This window comes from Gekko japonicus, unplaced genomic scaffold (genome assembly GCF_001447785.1).
Source record: "Gekko japonicus isolate JY-2015 unplaced genomic scaffold, Gekko_japonicus_V1.1 scaffold93, whole genome shotgun sequence".
Taxonomy (NCBI): domain Eukaryota; kingdom Metazoa; phylum Chordata; class Lepidosauria; order Squamata; family Gekkonidae; genus Gekko; species Gekko japonicus.
In genome coordinates this window covers 1,815,424-1,821,400 of record NW_015160838.1, presented here as the reverse complement: position 1 = coordinate 1,821,400, position 5,977 = coordinate 1,815,424, and the positions used below count along the sequence as shown (strand labels likewise).

General features: G+C 48.1%; 1 protein-coding gene across 1 annotated transcript in view; it reads right to left on the bottom strand.

The window, feature by feature from the left end:
- The window catches only part of HSP90AA1 (heat shock protein 90kDa alpha family class A member 1), an 8,149-nt gene extending 7,605 nt beyond the window's left edge, over positions 1 to 544 (bottom strand). Inside the window, exon 1 of the mRNA XM_015418604.1 lies at positions 417 to 544. The gene's annotated coding sequence lies outside the window, so the exon portion shown is untranslated. The remainder of the gene's footprint in view (positions 1 to 416) is intronic.
- Between the last annotated feature and the right edge of the window lie 5,433 nt (positions 545 to 5,977).

Here is a 5,977-nt window from a genome sequence, read left to right as displayed (position 1 = left end):
TCAGACACACGCGCTCATTCAAGCCCCCTCTTCCTGGCTCTTTCATGGTACTTCTCGCCTCCCCCCGGGGAGGAATAAACCAACGGCCGGCGCTGCTTCACGGACGCGCGCACGAGACGACCCCCCCCCTCTTATAAAGACTCCGTCGCCTCTCGCGGCTTATCTCAGGCGGCCCACTCCATTTTCCCGAAAAGGGGGTCCAGGTTTGGCGAGGGTCCCCGTATGCCTGCACCCACGACCACCCACCCCCTCCCCGCCGACTCCACCGTCTCTCCCCTCGCGGCTTAGCTCAGGCGGCCAGCAAACTCCACTCTCCACAGAGAAGCGGACCAGTTTGGGTCCAAGGCGGGGAGCGCCGTATGCCTGCCTGCCTCCGCCCCGCGGTCGCCACTGACCACCCGGGCGTCGGTCCTCACCTTGGCGGCGGCTCGGTTAAGCGCTCACGGCACCAGGGAAGGCCAAGGGAACCCCACTCCACTCTCGGACTCCTCGCCAACTGCACTGCGCGGCACCCTGCCTGCCGCCCGCCTTATATAGCCGCGCCCCCCCTCCTCTTTCCAGAACCATCGGGAACCTTCACCGACGGAGAAAGGGAGGGGGGCGGAGAGGGGGCGGGGCTCCTCCAAGCCGTCTCCCGCGGGAGAGGCGGGGCGAGGGGAGGGGCTGAAGGCGGGGGAAGAGTCGCCGCTGGGAAGCGTGCGCGTGCGCCGTTGCCCGCTCCCGGCGCTTTCGACCGCCTGCTCGCGTCTTCCAGTCCCAGGTTGTAAGCAGGACGCACGCTCCGAGCAGGAAACCCAGGCGGCTGTCCTCCCGCAGAGACAAAAGGCCGCATGCGCAAGAGTTGGCTCCCAGAGCCTGGAGACGGCCGTTGCTGTTTTTTTTTCCTTCCCCCCAGTCGCTTCTTCAAGGCGGGTGGAGGGAGCGCAATTCTGCATGTCCGTGGGATGACATCATCATCGCCTATTCACCAGAACCGTCTAGATAGGGGAGGAGCCACATTCACGTACGTAACGAGGAGGAGCTCTTCTCTCCTCAGAAGGGCTGGCTGGAATTCTCTCCCCTCCCTCCGCGGTGCCTTCAGAATGCCCTAGAAGCTGGAGGAAATCAGTGCGGTTTCCGCCCTCCTTTTCCCCGTTCTGCCCAGCACCGCCTAGAAACGTGAACATCTATTTCAACGTCGTATTCAGAAAAAAAGGCCATATAACATCTCCAAAAATACCACTGATTTCATGGTAGCATCAGGTTTCATGGAAAGCTCTGGTGTTTTGGAGAGACGTTATCCCAAACTGGATATTCTCCAGAGGGACTAGCTGTGCTGGTCCGCTGTGGCTAAAAATAACAAAAAAGTCCTCTTTTACATAACATAAGAACATAAGAGACACCAATGTTGGATCAGGCTAAAGGCCCATCCAGTCCAACACTCTGTGTCACACAGTGGCCGGAAATACCAGTGCCATCAGGAGGTCCACCAGTGGGGCCAGGACACTAGGAGCCCTCCCACTGTTGACCCCCCCCTAGCACCAGGAAGACAAAACATCACTTGCCCCAGAGTCCCTATCTATACCTTGTGGTTAATAGCCACTGATGGACCTCTGCTCCATATGCTTATCTAATTCCCTTTTGAAGCCGTCCAAGCTTGTAGCTGCCATCACCTCCTGTGGCAGTGAATTCCATGTGTTAAATCACTCTTTGGGTGAAGAAGTACTTCCTTTTATCCATTCTAACCCGACCGCTCAGCAATTTCATGGAGTGCTCACGAGTTCTTGTATTGTGAGAAAGGGAGAAAAGTACCTGCTCTTTCCCATGCATAATCTTATAAACCTCAATCAGTCGTAGTTTCTCCAAGCTAAGGAGCCCTAAGCGCTTCAAACCTTTCCTCATAGGGAAAGTGTTCCGACCCTTTTATCATTCGAGTTGCCCTTTTCTGCACTTTTTCCAAAGCTATAATATCCTTTTTAAGGTGTGGTGACCAGAACTGCACACAGTATTCCAAATGAGGTCTCACCATTGATTTATATAGGGGCATTATTATATTGGCTGATCTGTTTTCAATACCCTTCCTAATAATCCCCAGCATAGCATTGGCCTTCTTTATTGCAGTCACACACTGTCTCAACATTTTCAGTGAGTTATCCACTACAACTCCAAGATCTCTCTCTTGATCAGTCTCTGCCAGTTCAGACCCCATCAATGTGTATTTATATTTAGGATTTTTAGCTCCAATGTGCATCACCTTGAATAATTTTTTATTTGCATCATAAATTATTGTTACATTACTTTACTATCCCATTTCTCTTATGATACGTTTTTCCCCTTTTATGTCCCACCCCCCACAAGGTGAGCATCACATAACTACAAATTAAATTTTTAACCATGAGCACATTTTTTTCAATTTTTCAAGTATAACGGAATTAGCTTCTCCATTGTTTACCCACTGAAAGTATATAGACCATTTCTTTTTTATCTCCTTCATTTTTCCATCCCATACCTTATTTTGTTTAATACATTCCAATATTTGCCATGTTGACACCCACTTGCCCATCCTTGACAGATCCCCTTGGAGTGCCTCACAATCCTCACTGATACCTCGCTGACTAATGCATTTAGTGAGATATGTGCTTCTGTGAACCAAGTCTGAAACATTATGCCAGAGATTCCCACCATGGGTTCCATGGCACCACTGCTGTCTGGTAGGGTTGCCAGGTTCCAGGTGGGACCCCCAGGAATCACAGCTCATCTCCAGACTACAGGAATCCGTTCCCCTGGAGAAAATGGCTACTTTGGAGGGTGGACCCTGTGACATCATACCCCACTAAGGTCCCTGTCCTCCCCAGGCTCCATCCCCAAATCTCCAGGAGCTTCCCAACCTGGAATTGGCAACCCTACCCCCATCCCCACCAGTGGCCAGGGGGGATCCTACTGCTGTGGCTTCTGGCACTACCTCCAGAGGGTGGGTGCCAAGCCTGGTTTTTTGGGGTAGGAAGAATCCAAACAGCAGCATCTTAATGTCCATAGATGGCACCTGTTTGGAGCCTCAGTTGAGAGGCTCCAAGCCGGGGGTGCGTGAGAGGCGTCCTCTTCCATGGCAGAAAGCCAGGGAATTGAGGCGCTCCTTTTTGCCCCATTCGGTCCTCCCCCTATGAGGCTCGGTTTTTACCGAGCTTAGCTGACGCCAGCCGGGACAAGCAAGAAGGTCAGCGAATGAAGCGAAAATAAAAAGAGATCTGGGATCAGATCGGCAATGAACCGGAGGAAAAACCGAGCGAATGAACGCTAAAAGTGAGTTACACCCCCCACCACCACCTAAGCGGCGTCGGGAGGGATCCCAGACGCAAACAAATTGAACTGTGTCTTAAAAAAGAAGGGGGGGAGGTGAAAAGACAAAGCGCTCAAGCGTGTCAAAGACTTAGCTATAACTGCGGAAAAGTTTGCATTTGTTAAAAGGAGAGTGAAAAAGGTTCTTCTTAGTGTAAACAAAGCGAAAATGGCCGGCACTCGAGGAAGAGGATCGAAAGTTACACGAGGGGGTCAGAGTCCGAGAGTTGACGAAGGAGATGTTTTCTCCACATTAACGGAGCTGCTCCGCCCTCTAAACGAAAGGCTCGATGGTCTTAACCAATTAATGGCTGCTTCAAACCAAAATATGGCAAAACAACAACAGCAAATTGCGGAGCTGATGAAAAAAACAATCCAAACTGATGAAAAAATTAAAGAAACGGCACACGACGCCAAAAAGACAAAGAAGAAGGTTGGCTTACTAGAACAAAGACAAGATCTTCACGATAGAAGACTGTTGAACCTACAAATGGAGAAATCTAACAAGATCCTAAGGTTCCAAGGGGTGGCGGAATCAGCAGGAGAAAACTTGAAAGAACTGGCAACTAACCTAATCGCATCGGCGCTTGGCAGTTCACCGACAGAAGCGGCGGCAGAGATTGAGGCGACTTATCGTGCTTACTCTAAATATACTAAGCAAAACAACATGCCGGCCGAACTGGTAGTCAAGTTTCTCCGAAGACAAACACGAGATGATATTCTTAAAGCGACAGTAGCCAAACCCTTGCAACTGGGAGCAGTTAACATCAGGGTCCTAAAGGACACACCGTTTGAGGTTCGACAGAAGAGAAAAGCTTATAAAGAACTTATTTCAACGCTTCAAATAAACCAAATTTCCTACAGCTGGCTTTATCCCGAAGGGGTGCTGTTTAAATATAAAGAGAAAAGAGAAAAGATTGATTCGGTTTTCAAAGCAGAAGAATGGTTGAAGCAGTTCTTCGGAGCGAAAGAAGAGGAACAGCCAGATGCGAGTGGCTTAACAGCAGCTAGCATAGAAGAAACGGACGAAGACCCAGCAGGAGCAGAAGGAGGCGTGGCCAGGGAAACATATGATCTGCGACTGAGAGTTCCCAAGTAGCCCTCAAAAACTCAAAGAGTTATACTGAAGAAGATAAAAGAGACTTTGCACACTTTGAGAAGATAACAGATTATTACTAAAATTGGACTCACTAACTCCTAAATTCATTGTTTTAAACAAAAAGCTATGTGTTTTATAACTAACTGACTACTAACTGTTTAAGACCTTCCTTTCTTGGGCTTTTAGTTATAGTGTGGGTTTTTCATTTACTGTCCTGTATCCCGGGGGTTTGTTATTTTTTTTCCCTTCCCCCCCCTTTCTTATCTTTTATAGTTATTTAGGTGTAACAAAAAATAAATAAAGTTACTTACATAGATGGCACCTGTTTGGAGACACCTGCTTCCACCTCATAGGAGGAACTTGGTTTGGAACCTTCTAACTACTTGTGTGACTGGACTAGGGTTGGCAGGTCCCCCCTGGCCACAGCAGAGGATGGGGGGCAGGGTTCCCAGATATAGGTTGGGAAACGTTTGGGGAGGGAGCTTGGAAAGGGACTTAAGTGGGGTACAATGTCACAGAGTCCACCCTCCAAGTTATCCTTTTTTTCTTCAGGGGGACTGATCTCTAGTCTGGAGATGAGCTGTAATTCTGGGGGATCCCTAGGTCCCACCTAGTGTCTGGCATTCCTAGACTGGACTAAACCACGGCAGCCAACTTGTTGTTTATTCTCTGATCTCAACAACCCCAAAGTGCCCACAGATCCAAAAAGTCTGCTTTCACAGAGAGGCAGTTCTCTATATAGACCTCATTGCTGGGGCAAAAGAGTAGCTACACACCAGTATTCCCCTCTACTTTCCTTGCCTTATCACCCCCACTGCCACCAGAGGGGGAAGAAACAGAAATTGCAAGGTTGTTATTGTTCAGCTTTTCAGAAGATCCATTTTGTTGAGGCGAGTGTGGGATAGACACTTTGTATTCAATCCCTTCAAGTTCCAACCCTTATAACATTATAACAGTATAAGAATATACTGCCACAGTGTGTTCATTTCCAGCCTTTACTTTTAAAGAAACAAGAACCTAACCTTTTTTTGGGCTGAAGAACTATAGGCATCTTTTAAAAAAAACAAAAGCTGGAAACTAGTAGATCACGGCAATAGCTAGTTATAACACCATAGTGATGTGCCAATTACTGATCCAAAAAGGTCTTGACAAAAACAGTTTTGTGAAGGATTGTAGCAAACTATAGCACACAGGCTCTGGAAAGCCCTCAATGGCAGGGCCTAACAACATAATTCTTACATAATCATATCACATAGACATTATGACTAGATGAGAGGTTTACAGCAAGCTTCATCTTGCACCCCACTGGCAGATTATTTAGTTACTGGCAGATTATTTAGTTGCAAGCTAATAATTCCCACCCAGGCTGAAGCCACAATGCAGGAGAACAAAATGAGTGGCTACTTTCAAGTCTTACATAGTTTATGGAATAGCCAAATGAAGTTGAGTTGGCACTGCTGTGACAACAGAAATGGGCAGAGCGAACTATGCTCTTCTGAAAGTGCCAGCAGATAAGGCCACATGCATAGATCTATTAAACTGACAACATACAACTCACTTTAC